The sequence below is a fragment of the Peromyscus californicus genome, unplaced genomic scaffold (assembly GCF_007827085.1).
Source record: "Peromyscus californicus insignis strain IS unplaced genomic scaffold, ASM782708v3 Scaffold_11__1_contigs__length_118956290, whole genome shotgun sequence".
Classification (NCBI taxonomy): Eukaryota; Metazoa; Chordata; class Mammalia; order Rodentia; family Cricetidae; genus Peromyscus; species Peromyscus californicus.
The window spans coordinates 62,316,974-62,338,328 of NW_026294402.1; the positions used below are offsets into that span (position 1 = coordinate 62,316,974).

The 21,355-nt window shown below is 44.4% G+C and overlaps 1 protein-coding gene across 5 annotated transcripts in view; it reads right to left on the reverse strand.

The window, feature by feature from the left end:
* Positions 1-21,355, reverse strand: part of Tln2 (talin 2) — a 426,813-nt gene that overhangs the window by 242,430 nt on the left and 163,028 nt on the right. For all 5 annotated transcript variants that reach the window (XM_052713268.1, XM_052713262.1, XM_052713236.1 and 2 more), the window contains one exon: positions 1,546-1,621. The gene's annotated coding sequence lies outside the window, so the exon portion shown is untranslated. The remainder of the gene's footprint in view (positions 1-1,545; positions 1,622-21,355) is intronic.

The following is a 21,355-nucleotide window of genomic DNA, read 5'->3' on the forward strand; positions in this document are numbered from 1 at the left end:
ACAGCTGGCTAGAGCTGCCCCTCCACACTAGGGAGGGAGCTGCTGTGACCTTTCATCAGACTAGTAGGATCACTGTCACCCTTTCAATCTGCACTGACCACAGTGCAGCCCACAGATAATTCCATGTTTATGAAAGTGAGCTCCCAACAGAACAGTCCCTTCACTTCAGCTTGACATCTAATGTCTCTTAGTTCACCCATGCTTGTTGAAAGGGTATTTTCTGAATGTAAACAATGTCAACATAGGTTCCACCTTGTTTCTTGTTTGGGAGAAAGGACACAGTTCTAGGGTCATATACTCTAAGATCCACCAATGTCAGCCCTTAGTACCATGCTGCTGAGTCTTCCACTGATCGCTGGTTTGGAGAGAAAGGGGGAAGGATTGTGAAAAAGACAGCCATTTTTATAAAGCTAAATACGTATCATCTAAAGACAGGCAGGGCTTCATTACACAGCCCTGGCTGGCCTGCAACTCTCTATGTAGACCAGGCTGGCCTTGAACTCACAGAGATCTGCTTGCCTCAAGTGCTGTGATCAAAGGTGTGCACCACCACACCTTGCCCCTACTCTTTTAGTATCAAAATACTCATTCTTTTGTAAGATGATATTAGCATTATCTGTGAAAGATGATATTAGTATTATCTGTGAAAATCTTTTATCACGAAAAATTCCAGACACAAAGTAGAACTACATATAAATATACATTGGATTCTCACATATCCAATGAGCTTCAACAATCATCAACTTTGTTCATATTCACTGAAAAGATACAGTAAATTAGTCCTAACATGGTTTTGCTATCCCCTAAAATCTTAAAGCACATAAACAATTATCCTAGGCAATCCTATAAACTTCACAGATGAAGACAGAGACTTTCAGAGATAAATGACCTGGCCCAAAGTCTTCAACCAGCTAGATTAAACAGGTAGGTGGCCCATGACACTACTTAAGGGCTGTCTGACTAGATTCACCTTGTCGGACTAAACCTCAGCAAACTCAGAATCTGCAGGTGTGTCCCTACATCTCAGTCCAGAGTTTCCATTCATACCACTTGAGATCTGCCCCATGCAGGACCAAAGAAAAACCCATTACCTGTAATTCATGTTTACTTCCCCCATTCTACAGTCATCATTTACAACCCTCAAGTCCCCAGGAACCACTCACTTCCATTTCAAAGACGATGGAGTTTCTAGTTCAGTTCTTTACCCAGAGCTTCCAATCTTTGCTCTCTCAAAATGTGTACTAAGCAAGCCATGGGGATGAATACAAATTCACGGAGACCTAGTAAGGGAAATGCCCCAGCTCCACATCCCTTTTCTCATACCTAACTTTTAGGGGAGGAAGTCAAACAGAAAGCAGGCACGAGGACCAGGTATTCTGCACATCGGCTGCAGCACACAGACCTTGGTGAGGACCACAGTGAGGTGCTGGAGACAGAACTGAAATGCTCTGGAGAACATCAGCACACGTCCCATCCCCGGGACTCGGTTAATGAGAATGTTTTCCTCTATGCATTCTTTCTTTCATTCAGTTTTTAAAGACTTACCTAAATTCTCAGCTTGTGCAGTGTCAGTCTTACTGAAAAGATCCTGAGGAGTGCGAGAAGCTTCTAGCAGCAATACCTAGAACAATAGGAAAAGCCATTAGATGCAAGTACCGATATAAACACCAGGTTGCGAGTAAGAAGTCTATACGTTTGGTCATTTTCCCCCATGCTAAGAATGAAAGGAAACAACACCGGAAGCAACGAGTCTCCATCACGCCACATGTGCTGGGAATTTGCTGTGCCGACAGGGAATTGAGGTCCCAGAACACTTACGTAAAGACCAAAATTACATTACCATCGGCCAAGAGGCAGAACACTTTCCCCCCTTCTCTGTGTTAGGAAGGTTTTAATGGATTTGAATTTAAACAAAAAACCAAATATATGTGTCCTTCTTCCTGCATCATGTCTAAACCAATTTCAGGCTTTGTGCCCTCTTCCCCATTAGCATACAGAATCGTTCTGGTCTTGTTCACAGCTGTGCTACTTAGTTCCTGGGACTCAATTATCAGGCAGTTCCTTCTTGCTTCATCTTTTTGTCATGACCATTCTGAGGCCCCAAGAGCTCACCATCTGACCCCTTACTCAGTGGAAACCCACCAAGAGGCAGAAAAACACCATCAATTACAGATTTATCAAAACAGCTTAGCCACAGTGAAAAAACAGGGCAAGGTTAGAGTGTGCAGTGTTCATATAAAACAGGTACATGCCACCAAGTCTAGGTAGGAACGAAAAACGAGTTAATAAATTATGTGGGTTTATTATTTGGGGACGGGGATTCTAAATGTCTTCAACTTATAAAAACACGAACTAAAAATAGAATCAAATGATTACTAGAGGAGTATGTGTCTGAATACTGTATAATATTTGGATTTAAAAAAAAGGTCTTTTTAAACATGAGAGCAAAACCTGAGATTATAAAACTCTAAGGTATTTGTTGTTTTAAGGTTTCTATTGATGAGAAGAGAAACCATGACCACAGCAACTCTTATAAAAGAAAACATTTAATTGCGGTGGCTGGCTTACTACAGTTCAGAGGTTTAGTTCATTATCGTCATGGCGGGAAGCAAGGCAGCATGCAGGCAACATGATGCTAGAGAAGGAGCTGAGAGCTCATACATCTCGACTCACAGGCAACAGGAAGTAGTCTGAAACATGGGGTGGTATCTTGTGCATAATGAGACCTCAAAGCCCACCTCCACGGTGACACACTTCCTCCAACAAGGCCACACCTACTCCAACAAGGCTACACCTCCCATTAGTGTCACTCCCATTTTCTTTCAAACCACCAAATTTGGCTTGATACATCAACAACAACAAGAGACCAAAGTAGGGTCTCAGCAGTTAGGAATGCTTGCTGTTCTTGCAGAAGATCAGAGTTAGGTTCCTAGCACCTACATGGGGCAGCTACAACCACCTATATCTCTAGCTTCAGGGGGATCAAACACCCTCTTCTAGTGGGTCCTGTGCGCGCATGCGCACACACACACATACACACACACACAGAAAAATTAATATATAAATTATAAAAATAAGACAAAAGCATTCCACTGATACTTTTGTTAAAAAATAAAATCTATTTACACACAAGACAAAAACATTGCTGTTCATAATTTATAAACAAATTTAAGGAAAGTAATATTCCCCTTAAGAGAGATAAGGCAAATAATAAATTTTCCTTAAGATGAAGAAATATAATAGCAGTTCATTGGTAAGGGAATAAACCAAGTCCTGTGGCCCTATAAGTAAAGATTAATCACTTATAATTCATCTAATGTCTGTGATCTCCAGCTAAAGTTAACTGGCCAGCTCCAACCTAGCATCCCACAGGCAAAGAGTGATTTTATGAAATAGGTAAATCTTTAAAAAAATTTTTTTAGACTTATTTACTTCTTATGTGCTTGAGTGCTTTACCTGCATGTATGTATGTATATATATGTACCAACATGTGTGTGCCTGGTACCTACTGAGGTCAGAAGGGGGCATCAAATCCCCTGAACTGGAGTGGAGAATAGTTGTAAACCATCATGTAGGTACTGGGAACCAAACTCAAGTCCTCTGCAAGAGCCACAACTACTCGTAACTGCTGAGTCACCTCTCCAGCCTCACATAATTTCTAATTAACAATGAAATTTGTGAAGAGAAGGATACATGAGACTAGGAACAAAGGAGCCGTAAGCATCCAGGTGAGCTGGACTCGTGCTAAAACATTCTCTATCATAATATGCTTAGCCACTGCACGGCTTTATCTTTATTAGATTGTATTTACACATTAAAAGACCTTTTTCCCCCCACTGAGATTATAAAACACAGTGCCCGTTATGTTCACTTTACATCTGGAAAACAAATGTATGCTTTTCCTTGCTTTATTTTTAAAGGTTTATAAGTTACACATCATATAAGCATTCCTATACGATCGCATTTATGAACCTGGTTAGAAAGCCGTAATTCCTGGTAGCTGCATAGATGCCTTTAAATCACATTCCTAATTACCCCCCTGTATCTGCTAGCTGTTCCCTCTATCCCTGGAAAATGCCTGAAGAGGACAGACAAAAGACTAGAGTCCTATGTTGTTTCAGAGATGAGCTGTCACGACACGTAAACTAAATATCTACGCCTCCAACACACAGTTCAGAAAAGCCCACAGGCCACCAAAGCCAGGTAGTCAAGCAAGTCTACACAGGGGCCTGAGATGTGTTAAGATCTGTGAGACAGGGCTGGGGAGAGGGCTCAGCGGGGCCAAGTGCTCAGCACAGAAGTGTGGAGATCAGAGTTCAGAACCCCAGGAACCCTCATGAATGACAATGGGTGGGCGTGGTGGTCTTTCCACAAGGGCAGTCTCAGAGGTGCTGACCAGGGACCCATCACAGAGCCCGCTGGACAGCAAGCTCTGGATTTGACGGAGAGACCATGCCTCAGTGAAGGACAAAGAGAAGAGATGGAGACTGATGGAAGATGATCCCTGATGGAAAGGTCTGCACATACCTATGTGTATATGTGCATGCACACCCACACACGTGCAAAAACACATGTTCCTACACAAGCACACAACACACACACATGTGCATGCGAGGGAGGGGGGAGAGTCAAGAGATCCGTGGGACTCAATACTGCATTTAGAGAAGGCACTAGCGTAGTGGCTAAGAGAACAAATCTGATCTTGGTGGAACAATTTACTAGCCATTTGCCCTGGATGTGCCTTAAACTCTCTGGGCCCAAGTTTCCTGCTTTGTAATAAAAACCAGTGGGGGAGAGGGCAAAGCTCAAGGTGGACAGACAACTAAGACAGTCAGCGAAGCTCCGCAGCCACCTCGGAGCTTATCTGAGCAGCAGGCATTTGAAACCGAGATGGAAACGGTTTGCCGCAGAGACTTGTTCACTGTCTGATCTTAATGGGTCCCCAGAGAACGCTGACACAGAACAGGCCTTCTGTGGGCACAGCAATCTGTTTAAAACGCTTCAGTTTGATTTGCGTGGTGCTAGAGATGGGACCCAGGGCCCTGCGTACGCCAGGCAAACCCTTTCTATCACCACGCTACATGCCTAGTTCTAAAATACTTCTGGTTAAAGCCAAAGAAGACTCCTTCAAGTTCTTTGAAGAACACTTGCTTCACAGGAGTACTCTGTGTTATGTATCACATGTCAAGTCACTCAGCAGCTCCTCGTGGCCTGTTGTATAGAAGATATCATGAAGCACTGGTTGATACGAACAGAAAGCACCAAAAGCTACTACCAAGATCTTCCCACTTACCACAAGCAAGGGCATTGTCAGCCAGGGCTGTGCTTTATAACGCTCCCCCATCTGGGGCTGAATTTGACAATTCCTGTAACCACCAGAACTAGCATGACTTGATTTTTCTAGATTCTCTCCCGCATCCTCACAGCTCATTCAGAGACAGCCCTGCTGTAGATACAGAAGATGAACGATTCATACACTGTGCAGCACAGAACCTCCTCCTCCCCCTAAGCCTAGAAAAAGGGACCTCCGTCCATTCTACCACATGGGCCTGGACCCTCCTCAGAGACTCCACCACCCTGTCGTGTGCCTGCCTGTCTGTGGCATTAGTAACCCAAGTATTTTGCAGCCCAAAATTAACCAGTTTTAAGACATTAGGACTATGCGCAGGAGAAAATCCATTATAAGTAGCTCAAAAAGAGCAAAGTGCATTCTTGACTGTCATTCAAAAAAATCACCAAATCCAAGAAGAAATAAGACAAAGAGTTCTTTGACAGTCCTACACAGCAGAATCAAAGGGAGAAAAGAAGAAAGGTTTTGAGAATAAAACTCTTCCAACTTTCCCCAACTTCCATCCCTTGCCATGCCTGCTCTTTTCTTGAAATCTAGAAATATTTTCATTCAAAGGGTAGCTCAATGAGCACAGCCCAGCTATGCTAGGTTGGAAGACACCTGACCGCCCAGGGAGTAGCCATTTCTCTACTCCAGGCTTCCTCTCACTAACTCCCTGCTAGAGACTGGGTGCTGGCCTGAGCCAAAAGAATCGCAGTGATGGGGCTGGAGAGATGGCTCAGAGGTTAAGAGCACTGGCTGCTCCTTCTAGAGGTTCTGAGTTCAATTCCCAGCATCTATAGATCTCACAACCATTTATAACGAGATCTGGTGCCCTCTTCAGGCATCCAAGCATACATAAATAAAGATTTAAAAAAGAATCTCGGGGCTGGAGAGATGGCTCAGAGGTTAAGAGCACTGCTTGCTCTTCCAAAGGTCCTGAGTTCAATTCCCAGCAACCACATGGTGGCTCACAACCATCTGTAATGAGATCTGGTGCCCTCTTCTGGCCTGCAGTCATACATGCAGACAGAACACTGTATACATAATAAATAAATAAAACTTAAAAAAAAAAAAAAGAATCTCGGGAGAGAGCTAGCAGGAGGCAGTGGCATTCCAAGGAGACTAGAACTAAGACCACTTTGTCCTCTGCAAGACGAAGGGGAAAGTGAGACCCAGAAGTAAGGCTCCAGAAAATCTGCTGTATTACTGATAGTATTCCAAACAAAACAAAATAAAAACCATTTGGGACTAGAGATATGGTTTCTTGATAAAGAGCACTTCCCATTCTTGCAGAGGATCTGAGTTAAGTTCCCAGCACCCACATGGTGCCTCACAAGCATTCATAACTCCAGTTCCGAGGAGTCTACCCTCTTCTGGCTCCTGTAGGAAACTGCATACACACAGTACACATACAGACACATAGATAAAAGCCTATCACATAAAATAAAAATAAAATCTTAAAAATAAAAAGCATCACGTTCAAAAATTTTCTTCATATGAATGTGGGAGATACTGACTTAAACAAAACAAAAGGAGTTTCCAATGCCAAACATTTTGGATGCTTCAATATGCTAACTGTGATTATGACTGAATGATTCCAACAATTACCCATGCACAGATTCCTTTATATCAGTGGTCTACATCTTAGGACAAATGTCCTATATACTACTTTGGAAAATGTTTTAATTAGTTATTTTACACAAATTATTACTGAAGGCATACTTTGCATTAATTAAATGACTAAAACAGCCCTGTAAATGATCAGTTAATGGTGCAAAGGATGCTAATGTAAAGGAGGGTAAAGTACATATTTACTCAGAGGCCATGTGAGATGCTGTAATCCTTCTCTTCTATTTTATTCCCTATTTATGTGCTTTCCAGATCAACAATCTGAGCTGGGCCATGAAGTCTTTATTGTTCTAGAATTCACTATTCCCTCTAAAAATTTAAAAACACTTAAAGTAAATAACAATTCCTAGTATGTGTAATGAAAATGCAAATTCTGTAAGAATAAGTACTACAGAGTACAACTTTCAAACAGTGCCAGCTAGAGAGATGTTCCACAAATGAATATTGATCACAGGGACTGGAGAGATGCCTCAGTTAGTAAGATATTTGACTCTATACTTATGTACCCACAGGTGCATGTACACCCCTTTTACGCATGCACACACAAAAACGAAAAGTTGACTCTATTCTGAATCTACAAACTGTTCCTCCATGTATCACTAACTCCTATTATGGACTGACCCAAATGTACACTCAACTGTTTCCAACTGAAGCCTAATTAACTCATGTATGAACAACTAGGAATTTCACTTAATCAGAGCTATGTACAGGGCTCCCTTTAGTGGAAGAAGCAGCAAGTTAGTTCTCTAGAAGTGGGAAACTCTATACAAATAAGGTTTTATGGTTGCTTTTCTGGGGAGGCAAACAACTAAACATGGCATACAGGTATTAGGCAGGATTAGATGTGTTATTAATCTACATGTAATGTCTGAATACAATAGTCACATGACCCTAAGGTGTTCTAACACCTTCAAATGAACAAATGCAAACAAACAGTTCTTTTGCTAAATTCACTGGATCTGTGATAAATACCACTGCCAAAATCAATTTGAGGTAGAAAGTTACAGTTCATCATTGAGGAAGTCAAGAAAGGAACTCAATGCAGGAGCCTGGAGACAAGAACTGAAGCAGAGACCCTTAAAAAAAATGCTGTTACTGGCCTGGTTCCATGGCTTACTCAGTTTCCTTTCTTAAACAACCTAGGACCATCTATCTGCCCATCAGTGGCCCACACATAGTATGCTAGGCCCTCACACACTGATTAAGTTTTTAAATGCCCCCACAGACTACTCTGATGGAGGCATTTTCTCACTCGAGGTTCCTTTTTCCTAAGTGATTCTAGATAATATCATGTCATGTCAAACAAACAAACAACAACAGCAACAAAACAAAAACCAAAAACTAACCAGCAGAAAGTCTGACAGCACATGTAGAAAACTCTGGAATGATTTTTTTTTCTTTTCCTGGACAGCCAAGGATGGAAGAGCAGGGAAACAGTGCCCAATTCCTGCTTTGGTGTTCAAAAAGTAACTAGTAATAAATAGTAATAGTAATTGAGGAGTCCCCAATTCCTCAAGGAAGATGTTAATGGCCACGGGATATGATTTACCAACCCACAACTTTTGGTTGGACTTTATCATAGCCCAGCTTTCCTCTATCCCTTCAGTAAACCAGCTAGGGTGGACGATTATTCCGGTTAAATCTTCAGACCCTACGAAGTACCCACTCTGCCACCTCCTACACAGTCTGCCATGGACGTCTGTGCACGGTCACAGTGTTCCACGCACCAGAGTCCCAGCACTATCTCGGCTATTTCCCCAAGGGATCTCAGACAGCCACTTCTCTATGCCCCAGTCGGCGTCCCCATACTTCTATTGATCAGTTTCTACTTCATCAGTTTCTACCTGCTTAAAAGGAATCTTTATTGACTATATCTTAATTTCTACATTTACAGTACTGTGTTGAATTTTCCTAAGTAAGTGTCTAAACTGTAAGGAGTCAGGGCTGGAACTGTGGCCTACCCTGTATTTCTAGACTCAGCTCAGAGCACGGTTCCTAAAACACATTAAATGGGCAATACGTGTTGGAGAAATTTGCATGCACATTTTATATGGGTAATGACTCCCCAAAATGGGGGCTCATGGGGTTAAAGTAAACAGGGTCAGGACAGTCATGCTTATTTATATACATCAAAATCCGAGTACCAGATTCTTTGTTGATTATCCTCACTTGAACTTCTAAGTCTCCTAATTCAGAAGCCCTTCCCAAGCACTGACCAAATGCTCAATATTCTGCCACAACCCCAGTGCCTTTGAAAAAGCTCTCTCCTGGTTGGGCTGTCAATTAGGGAAACATGCTATTTCAGATTTATGTCTTCTCTTCCATCTCCAAAAGGCTTTCTGAGATGTAAAAACTAAAGCATGGAAGAGGAAGACTACTAAATAAGCTGCTTTACCTCTGAACCCTAAAGGGCATCTGCCCTTACTCTCAGCCATTCATTAAGCCAAGCCTCAACTTTGCAACATAAAACACAGTGGGGTAGGTGGTCACCATCCACATGAGCCCTTCTCTTGGGAAGACAGAGTGAGAGGGTGCAATACCAGTCAGCACTCCTAAGAAAGGGACCACTGAGCCATACGAAAACTACAGCAAAGAAGCTCAGCAGAGAAGACTATACACCCTGTGACCCCAACAACCTAACACTCTGGAAGAGGCTGCAGTAGGGAGACTGTGAAAGGGTCAGAGGCTGGAGGGTCAGGTGGAAGGCAATGTGGGAATTTGCAGAGATGGATGACTTGAAGGGTGACGAAACCTTCCTTGTGGCTCTCTGGTGGGGGACACACATCATGACACATCTGTCAAAATCCGTAAGATGTAAACTAGCAGGAGTGAGCTGACACAAAATGGGACTTTCTGTGATAATGACATGTCGGTATGGGTTAATCACTTGGAGCAAGCACACAGCACTGGGATGTGATTGCACAAATATCGCCCAGGCACTGAAGCCAGGGAGGTTCCTATGGAACAGAATCTGTAGAGAATGCAAAGTGATCCAAGAGGGTCTTGAGCAGTTGGCAATCAGGGCTGAGGTGACCTGAATGTGTCCCAGCTGCCAGGTGGATGAACTGCCCACTCTGAGCTCTATACTCCACAGCGGTCCCTGGGAAGGTACCACCTACTCAACATTCATTCTCATGGCCACCTTAATCTTTAGTTCATGGACTCCATGATCTTTAACTCACCGGCTCCTCCACACCAGCACATCCAGAGGGTCTTTGATCATGCTAGATCTAACTCAAGGACATGAAGACAGAATCTGGCTCCCACAAGTAGGAAAACCATCTGTTCTCCTTTGAAATAGAAAGGCTGCAGTCTCTAAGGGAACACTACTGGTCTGCAAGGAGGAGGAACAGCCTATTTAAAGGACAGATACCCAAGAACACTCACAATATGTGAGTTCTCCAGCCCTGTAAGCTGTTTGCCTGATGCTATGTGGCACTTTCCTCTGAATGGATAAAGACTCTGAAGGGAGGCTCCTTAAGACTCAGGAAGTAAACAATTCAGAAAATTCAGGAAGCGCCAGAAACTGACCAGATGCACTAGGCCTCTTCCTCTGCAAGGTTATATAAATAGTAAGTACTGCAGATAAGGTAAAAGTCAGCCATGTGCCTGGGAAGAGACACTCTGCAGTGTGTCAAGCTTCCTGCAAGTTGTACAGTAGGTCTCAGGTTTTCAGCTTTTGTAAGCCATGCTGGGATAGGCTTTTGGTGCCTGCCGCAGCCCCGCGTGAGTCATCCCTGGTTTGGAAGTAACCCCTTACCCAGACTCCTGCTAGTAATCCCAGTAAGAACTCATTGGCTCACCAAGTTGGACTTTGGTATACCATCAGTTTCCTATCTGGGGTGAGCAGACATTTGTTCAGGTCTCAGCAAAAATAATATTGCCTAACACCTGGGCTCTGTGAACCAACACATTCTACCCTAAAGGGAACGAAAAATCAAGGGGTATCATGGAATTCAGTCAAGCCCAAGGCAACCCAAGACAGGTAGCACAAAAAAGAACACGGGATCATTGAGGAGGATGATTTGGTCAATCAGGTCAAATGAGACACCCAAGTAAACAGCAATGGGGAAATCAAGACCACTTGTTTTTGATAAATAAGAATCTCTCTCCATGTGGCCTTGATTAGCAGCTACTGAAACCCTCAAAATTCATCTTCAAAAGTATAAAATTGGGTCTTGATGAGTTCACAACTAAGTTGTTTTCCCAAAAGCACTTGACTCTTCTCTTTTCACAGGGCCAGTGATTCTCGGAATATTCATTGTGGTTCGAAGCGTCCAAACGCCAACACTTCCTGACAGACAGCCTTCTACCATTGAAATTTCCTTTTCTTCTCAATAAACCATAAAAATGAATTCGCTACCCTATGTCTCCCCTTGCCTGTCCCTCTTTTTCATCCCAGCAGCCTCTTCTCTGCCCTCCACAGTATCCCCTCTCTTGGAATTTTCATGAAACTAAGATGTTTCCTGCATCATTATCAATCCACTGTAACATGTTTTCTATGTCATTCCAAACGCAGAATAGTAACACTATGGCAAAGCAGGTATACTCAAACACTTGTCCAGAGCCTGGTGTCAACTTGCCAAGGCCAGGGCATCTTTGCAGCCTTACACTAAGCTGTGTGCACGTGGTGGTGTGGGTCTCTGTTTCCCTCCCTCCGGTCACCCACAGCTATCCAGGCTTTCTCTTCATGACCGAGCCAACACATGTGGAACCACAGACTCTCTCCTCCCTGTGGGCATGTGCTAACCAGAAGAAAATCTCTGTGAGCACAGGATGAGGATGAGGCCCCTTTCTGTGTCTCTTCAAGGCATCTTCCAAGAGTGGACTGTCTGCTAGAGGGCTTGAAAATGTTTCTAAAGTCACAATAGTTTTCTTAGGTGCCAAATTTCCCACTTCATACACCTTATACACAATTAAAATTTTGTTTAAAAAGCCCAATATCAGGCCAGCAAGGTGGCTCTGTGGGTAAGGGTGCCTGCCACCAAGCCCGATGGCCTGTGCTTGATCTCCAGGATCCACAAGGTGAAGAGAAAGAACCTGATACTACACATGGTCATCTGACCTCTATATGTATGTCCTGGCATGCATGTACACAAATACAATCAATAGGTCAGTTAATCCACAGAAAAAAATGTCAAAAAATTAAGCTAAATATACTCAAACTAGCTGGACCTGGTGACATATGCTTTTAGTCATAGCATAAGGAGGCTGCAGACAAGTTCCAGCCTGGACTACACAGTGAGACCTTATCTATAACAACAACAATAGTAATAATAATTATAACTATAACTGTAATTATATAGTTGGGCATAGTGGCGCAGGCCTTTAATCCCAGTACTTCAAAGGCAAAGGCAGCCAGATCTCTGTGAGTTCAAGGCCAGCCTGGTCTACATAGCTAATTCCAGGCAGGAGGATCAGAATTTCAAGGTTATCTGTGGCTACATATGGAATTGAGGGCAGCCTGAGCTACAAGAAACCAAACTAAAAATAGGAAATACAAAGAAACAATTGTAATGAAACTCTATATTCAGATGGTCTCCAACTTAGAATGATTTAACTTGGTTTTTACTTATTTATTTATTTAATATGCTATAAAAACTACACACATTCAGTAGACATCACTCTATGCTTTAAATTTTGGTGGGCTAGCAATCCATAGTAGAATACGCTCTCCTAAGAGTGTTCAGCTCCTAGCATGTACAAGGTAGGGAGCCTGCACCTGCTCTAGGTTGGGTGGGTGGAAGGCAGTAAGTAAGCCTTTTGACTTCGGACAATTCCAATCTACACTGACTCCATCACGTATGTAAGAGTGGCCAGCCACCCTTTTCCCTCAGTCGCAACAACTGCCAGCCAAACATTTTCATCCAGCCCACCTTTTATTTCCTCCCTGCCCTCGGAGATTATTTTTAAATAAATGTCACATATCTTATGATTTCTATATATAGTTTGTAAAACTAGTATTTTTAATCAAAATGAAGCTGCTTGCACTTAGAAAATACAGATTTGATATTCCTCAAATAAAACTGCAGGCATCTTATTCACTCTGCTGCTGTTTCTGTACACAGGAAGATGTGAATGAGCCAAGTAAGACTCAGGTGCCCCAACGGCCCAGGTGCTAACCTTTCATGGCCCTCCCTCAGCGATCATGCCCAGAGGAGGAAAGCAGGACTCTGGGGGCTCAAATAGGAATATGTCATTTTTTAAAATATTTTAAAATTTAATTGAGGTGCATTAGTTTAAATAAAAAAAATTAAGTTCACTTTTTAAAGACTATCCAATCTATCTGTTTTGTGTTCTATTTTGAGGATCATGTTCCCCTAGATTCAAATTCTTTTTCACACAGAGCAAGCATGCCTCAGTCAGCCTCCCATCAACAGTATGATTTGAGCATGACTCTAAAGCAAAAATTGTTCACTTGGAATTCCTTCATCAACTATTTTGTACACCTGCGTAAATGGTCCTGAGCTCTTCTTATTACTAAAAATTAAAGCGTGTTTAAACAACAATGACATCACGAAATTTGAAGTCAAATGGATGGAAGTAGAAAAAAAGCATCTTGAGTGAGGTAACCCAGACCCGGGAAAGACAAACATGGTATGTACTCACTCATAAGTGTAAAGTAAAGGATAACCATGCTACAATCCACAGATCCAAAGAGGCTAGGTACCAAGGAGGGCCCAAGGAGAGACACAAGGATCTCCCTGGAAAGGGGAAATAGAAGAGATCTTCTGGGTGGATTGGGGGCAGGTGGGTATGGGAGCTTGAGGTATCAGGCAGAGGGGGACTGGAAAGGAAGGTTTGACGGAGTCAGAAGCCTGAAGTCAAGGAAACTTCCATGCATCTACAAGGATGGCCCCAGCAAACACTCCTGGCAGCAGGGGATGCACAGCCTGAACTGCCATCCTCTGTGATCTTATTGGTGGCTACCCAGGTTGTCACTGGAGAGCCTTCATCCAGTGACTAATGGAGGCAGATTCAGAGACCATGGCCAAACATTGGGCCAAGTTCAGGGGGTGGTCCTCCTAAGGAGAGGAAGGAGGGATTGCAAGAAACAGAGGGGTCAGCAACATGGCAGGAAAATACATAGAAACCACTAGCCTGACTCAGGGAACTCACAGAGTCTGAACTAACAACCAGGGAGCCTGCATGGGACCGACCTAAGCCCTCTGCATAGGTCGTGACAGCTGTGTAGCTTGGTCTATATGTGGGACTCCTGGCAATGGGAGCAGGGGCTGTCCCTGGTGCTTGGACTGGCTCTTGGGAAGCTAATCCTCATGCTGGGTTGCCTTGCTGAGCCTGAATACAGTGGGAGGTGCTTCGTCTTATGGTAGCTTGATATGTCATGTTTTACTGAAGCCCATGGGAGGCCTGCCCCTTTCTGAGTAATTGCAGGAGAGGAGTGGTTGGGAGAGGCAGAGGGGAGGAGTGGGGAGGAAGTTGGAGGAGAGGAGGGAGGGGAGGCTGTGGTCCGGATGCAAAATAAATAAATTAATTAAGAAAAAAATTAAAGTGTTCCAATAAAATAATCACAGCTACCTTGAGAATAAAACATGACATCACCATCAGGGAGACCTCTCCAGACTGAGTCAAAAGAAACATTTAACTGCTATTCTACCTGGAAAGCAACCCCAATTCCATATTTTTTTTTAATCTCAGCAATTCCCATACCGTATTTGTTTTTTGTTGTTGTTGTTTTGTTTTGTTTTGTTTTATCTTGCAATCAGAATACGATAAAAGTACACCTGACTGATATGAACTTGGGAACCCAGAATTCCACACTATGTAGCTGAAAAAATATTCTAAACTATTATTCTACCAAAAGACGGGGGTGGGGGGGGGGCTAAGAATTCTCTAAAAAGGAGATTGGTCACATGTCACCTTCTACTGGCTCCCTGTGCAAGATCAAACCAACAAGATCAGCCAACATTCCAGCAGGCAACTAACTGGAATCCACAGGTCACCAAAAGAATGAAAGGGTGTGAAAAAAAAAAAGGGAAGGCCATGAAGGAATGAAGGAGAGAGGGGGACATGTTAGGGGGTGAAGGAGAAGTGGGAGCAGGGGTCTGGGTGGAAATGATCGAGATATGATAAGACACTGTCCAAGAATAACTAAGATATTTTAATCCATTAAAAGGAAAGTATTTCTTTTCTGACCCTCCCAAAAAAGAAGACAGAAGAAACCGCACCACCCTTTAGATGACCTCAGAAGCCCGGATATCTAGACCCCCTATTTCCAGGTACCCTCCCCTTCCATTTGTAGGAGGAGACAAATGGGTAAGGAGGTAAGATTCTAGATTTGTAGAAGAGAATCCCAACCCAGGAGTGGTGAGTAGAACAGAGCCATTCCCAAAGTCTAAGCAGGACCAGGATCTGTAACATGTATTTTCACACCTACAACCAAAATGGTATATTTCTTTAATGGTAAAGCAGCATGAATTATAAACCATACATTAATATAATATAGTTTCAATGGGTCCTGTAAATATACAGTATGTAAATATACAAGTGAATTGAAGTTCATGTTTGCAATGATTTTATACCTTATACCTCAACTAAACAAAAGGCCAACTACAAATTACATACATACAAGTTCATGAACTGTATTTTTTGTTGTTGTATGTATATGTGCATGTGTTCATGTGGGGTATGTGTGTGCATATGTGTATGCATGAGTACATGCGTGGATACACATGCGTGTGCATGCAGTGCCCAGAGGTTGGTGTTTGTGATCTTCCACTGCCCTATAGCTTGACCTTTAAAACAGGATCTCTCACTGAACCTGAACTCAGCAATTGTCTAGACTTGTTGGTCAGTGCGCCCATGGGATGCCCTCTCTGCCTCCCAGCATAGGACTACAGACCAGTACTGTTGCATCTGACTTTTCACATAGATGCTAGAGATGGAAACTTGGGTCTTTATGCTTGCACAGCAAACACTTTCTCCACTCCATCTTCCAAGCCACTCAACTGTTTTTTAAAGTGCTCCCAAGCTAAAACTTCCTAAGTGAGGAAGCAGCCCTACACATCAAGTATGTGCAGAGCGTTCTGAGAGACCCTGGAGCAAGGCAAGAGTCCCAGAAGACCTCCGTGGAGACAGGGAAGCAGATGGTACCTGAAGGAGTGAGTGAGGAGTGGAGCAGGTGGAGCTTAAACAACTTCTATTAGGAGTCACTTTAGTTACGTTTGGTCTCAAAGCTCCTCGACCCCAGGTCAAGGATGGGGCTTCTGGAAGGAATCAAGGGCCTAGGCAGGCATCAGACAGCCAAGCACCCGCCTGATTGAGCTCCTGTCTCCAACATTAACCAGCTGTGTGTGAGCCAGTGCGGCCCCCTCCCCTCTACGGTGCAGTGTCCTCATCTGTGAAAGGGACAGAGGAGCACACTTCTCCAAGTTTCCCCCAGGGCTCCTTCTGTCAGTAACAGGTTCCAGGACTTGGGCAGTTTTGACTCAACAGAAGGCGCAGAGAGAAAACCAAGAGATACCAAGCAGGTAGGAGATGATTCCTCTAGAAGAGATGAAACTCTCTCACAGTCAGTGCTCTTCCTCCAGCCTTAGAACATCCACAGAGCAAGAAATGCCCTCTCTGGGAGTGTGGTCCCCGGCAGAAGAGAGGAGAGTGCTCTATGAAGAGTGATGCTACAGACACCCCACGGCGACGTCCGCACAGGTACACAGAGGCATGTAAAAGGATACACCTGGGAAGAGGGCCGGCCAAGATGATGGGTCTTCATGGGAGCTGCCGCTGATCTCTAATGGTGCATCCAGAGTGCTAGGCTAAGCTGAAGGCGGAGGAGGTCACACCGCCTGCCACCTCCAAGGGCTTAAAGTAAGAGTTGTAGGGGAAGCTGCAGCCCCTCCGAGGAGACCAAGTGAAGAACAAAGAGAAATCGGGACACGGAGAGGGAGAACTGTGAGCAGCTTCCACCGGGAGGTTGCAGTGACATCACAGCATGGTTGAAGGGTCAATGAAGGTGGACATATCCAGACAGACACAGTTTCTAGGGAGACCATGCCTAGCTCTGGGCTGTATTATGAGAACTGCTTTCTGGCAAAGAATAAACAGTTCTAGAGGATCAAGGCCCAGTTTTTTTTTTTGGAGCGGGGACAATGAGGGGGCTAATGTTATAGAAAGTGCTATCTCCAAGAGACAAGATGAGTGGGGTGCCTATGAGAAGGGACCAGCTCCTTAGCAAGTTCGAGAGGCATCAGCTAAATGGGGGACAGTGAAAGTTGAGGAAGAGTTCCTAGGTCAAGATGGAGGGATAGAGCAGGAGGAAGTGATGGCAAACAGCAAACAGAGCAGGATGCAGAAGACAGAAGTACCAGGAAGTCAGGTCCATGCAAACCCCTCCTAGCCCAGCCAGCCAGCAAGAACCAAGGAAAGGACACAGTCTTTCAAATCATTGGGAATATGAACTCTGGTTTGGTCTGTTCACAGCTGGAACACACAGAATCAGAGATACAACACTTTCACATACATGCCTGAGGCTATCAGAAAGTTTGATACCATTGACAAAAAAGGCCTCCTTTAAGGGGTCGAGACCAGAGAGCAACCCACTAAGGGCAGGCACTTGGAGAAGAGCCATCAGGCCAGCTGAGGCACCTAACAATTGACCATTTATTTCCCTTATAGGAAGGCTGTGCTTTGTCTAGCCAGAGAACCCAGAAGAAACAAGGTAAGAGAAAAAGCTGGAGATCAAGGATCTAGACAGACCCCACCTGTGTGCAGGATCTCCACCTGTGTGCAGGATCGCCACCTGTGTGCACATGAGAGGCAAGGGGAATGAAAGACGACTTCTGGTATCCCTCCAGCAGGAGCCTTGGATTAGATCAAGAGGTTAGACACTACGGGAGGTGAGGTGATGTTTTATCTGTGTTTCCCAATGAAGTTTACCTGAGGATCAGAGGAAAAAGCCAGCCACTATATAGAAGTCAGGCAATGATAGCACACGCCTTTAATCCTATCACTCAAGAGGCAGGGATCTGTCTGGATCTCTGTGAGTTCAAGGCTACACTGGGAACAGAGCCAGGCGTGGTGGCACAAGCCTTAAATTCCAACACTAGTTAACCATAAAGGTCTGGAGGTCGGTACAGACAGACAGGAAGTGACAGAGCTGGGCAGGAAGAGGAAGTGATGTAGCTGGGCAGACAGAGGACATGAGTTAGCAGAACAGAAAGGAATATAGGCATGGGTATACACGAAGTAGCTCTCCTTGGAAGCTGAGGGTCGGTAAGGTGAGGTTGGCTTTGGCTTGTCCTATTCCTCGGACCTTTCAGAATTTACCCCAATATCTGGCTCCGGGTTTTTTATTAATAAGACCGTTTAGCAATCAGTCTTACAAAGAGGCCTGAAGGACATACAAACACATGCAATGATGATGATTTAACTGGAGAAAAGAGCCTCAACCTTCTGGAGTTGTTCACTGAAACACGGGGGGAATGTTGTGACACACAGGCTCAACTTCAAAATTATCAGCTGAGTGGGGCCTCGAGATCAAACAAGAAGGTCACACACGGGCAATCCCTGCAGAGTACATGTGGGATTATTATACAGTCTATTTGAAAATTTCCAAGGAAAAGTGAAGAGCAAGCAAAGAGGAGGCGACAGACAAAGGGAAATCATTATTTTTTAGCCATACGTATATGGAATTTGTATATGTGTGGGTGCATGTCTGTGCAGGCATGCTTACATGTGTGTGCACGTGTATGTGGAGGTCAGAGGTTGATGCCTGGTGTCCTCTCAAATAGCACTTCATTTTACTTACTGAGGCAGGGTCTCTCACTGAACCTAGAGTTTACTGATTCTGCCAGTGTAACTTTCCAGCTTGCCCCGAGGCCCCCTGTCTCTGCCTCCCAGGTCCTTGGGTTACAGTGGGGGGCCCCCACACCCACCAGCTTTTTTATGTGAGCACCTGCATGGCAACTGCTTTATTCAATGAACCAGCTCCCCAGCCCAGAAATACTTCATCTTTAAGTAACTGTGGCAGGGAGGCATTTTTGTAACAACTCTAGACTCTAAGATGTGTTTTGTTTCTTTTTTAAAGGAATACAACGCTTAAGTCTTAGAGGCGGATTGGCAGTTCCTTGGGGACACAGCCTTTTCTTCATGTTTCTCAAGCAGCGAGACTGCCTAGCGGAACATATGTGCAGTCACGCTTGAGAGGACCCAGGAACTACATCTGCCCAAACACGGTAACACCCTGCCATCAAAGGTCGGCGCCCTGGCCTCCGATGACATAGAGTACGTCTGACGGACTCCCAGGCATGATGGGCAATAGACTCCTGTCATGCTTTGCTGGCCAGCTGAAGAATCTGCAACTGGAGGTGCCAAGTGTCAGGCCCATCTCCTGAGCATCCTCCTCGTGACTGGCATGCCCTGTTTAAAAGGCAGGAAGCCTAGAGGGGGAAATGGCTCATGCCTGCTCTGAAAGGCAACGGCCAACATGGATTTGATCATCACTAACCACCCTTGCTTCTCTGAGAGCCACATCACAGCCAGGTTCACTGCTGCTAGGATAAAAGCTGACTCTCAACAGGAGTCAAGGTTGAGAGACACGCTAACCCCACCCCCGCACCACGATCCACCAGTCATCACCAACCTCAGGTCTTCCATGCCACTGCAATCACACTGACCACTGTGAGGAGGGCCAACTTAAGTTGGGGCTCCTCAACAAGGGCAGTACCCTCTCCCCTGGGACATCTGGGGACATTTTGGAATTTTGGAAGCTGAAACTGGGGGAGGGTATTACAGGCACCAGAAGGGTAGAGGCCAAGGTCAGCTCCAAGTACCACCCATTGCACAGGTCGGTCCCACACAACAAAGACTGATCTAGTCTCAAGTGCCAACAGGGTAAAGTTCAGAAGCCTCAGTTAAACCAACCGAAATGAAAGAGAAAAAAAGGAGTGCTCAGACTTGCCTGGGTGGGTGTAGAAAGGAGGAGAAAGAGAGAAGCCGGAGGCAGAAAGGGACATTGTTTCCTGCGTGTCCTCATGTGGGTACATGTGTGTGTGTGTGTGAATATGTTCATGTAGGGCACTATGTATAAAATTTATGTATGCCCATATTCACCTGTATGTGATGTGTGTGAGTGGAGGCCAGAAACTGACTTGGTGTCTTCCTGGATCACCTTCTTTTATGAAATAGGGTCTCTCATTGGCCAGAAGCTCACCAGTTAGGTTAAGCTCGTTGGCCAGCAAAGGCCCAGGGATCCTTCTGCCTCTACCTCCCTAGTCCTTAGATTACAGGTGCACACTGCTGGGCCAAGAATTTTTTTTTTCTCTTCTTTTTTTTTCTTTTTCTGTTTTCAAGACAGGGTTTCTCTGTATATCTCTGGCTGTCCTGCAAATCCTTCTGAGACCAGGCTGGCCTCCAACTCAAAGATCCTCCACCTGCCTCTGCCTCCTGAGTGCTGTGATTAAAGGTGTACACCTACCACTGCCCCTCAAAAAAAATTTTTTTTAAATGTGATTTCTGGGGATTAAACTCAGGACTTCATTAATGCATAGCAAGCTCTTTACCAGGCTGCTGTGTAGCAGAGAATGACCTTGAACTTCTGGCCCTCTGCTATCACCTGGAATTACTATCAGGCTCCAGCTCCTGGGACACTGCTTTCTATAGGCCTCTTATACAAACACATCTTATTGGTTTTTAAGCAATGTACTATTCAATACCAGGCCTTCTGGCCTACCTCCTAGTCTGTCCAAAACACAGACCTGACTCTTGAGGGACAATGGCTGCCAAGACAAATATTTGCTTTTCTCCAACGGTTATTTTACTCAAGATTATTCTGTTCGTGGCGAAGTAGAAACCAACTGCTTACTGGCACACTGGGGGCACAGCCTCATAGTGCCCTGGCACCTTCTCCCATGGGCAGCCAAGGGAAGAGGACCCAAGAAGGGACTCTCTAAACCTACCTCAGCCTCCCAAGAGGGGCGATTACAAACCAGCCTTACGTGCACAAGGCAATATTGTTAACGTTTAGCAGGACCACAGAGCCATCAGAAAAGGAAAACAAAGTTAGAGAAAAACAAAAATAAAAACAAGTGCAGAACATAGAAAAGGAAGAAGAGACACAATTATCACCAAAGAACTGAAGCAGGGTTTTTGGCCTAAAGACAGCAACAAGGAAAAACAAAACAAAACAAAAAAACGCTTAATTACTGCTTCGGGCACGGTAGCTAGGCTTGATGATTCACTCTGCACTATAACCCACCACTCACCTGCATCCTGACCACAGTCAGCTTCCCACTCGAATCATGCTGTTTCCACGCACAAATGCTCAATGCTAATGCAGTAAATAACTGACGACTCACCCGGTGCACCTATCCTACATGGTCACAAAATCTCTCACATACCACTGAGCTCCTGTTTACAAATCCGTTCTCCTTTGCC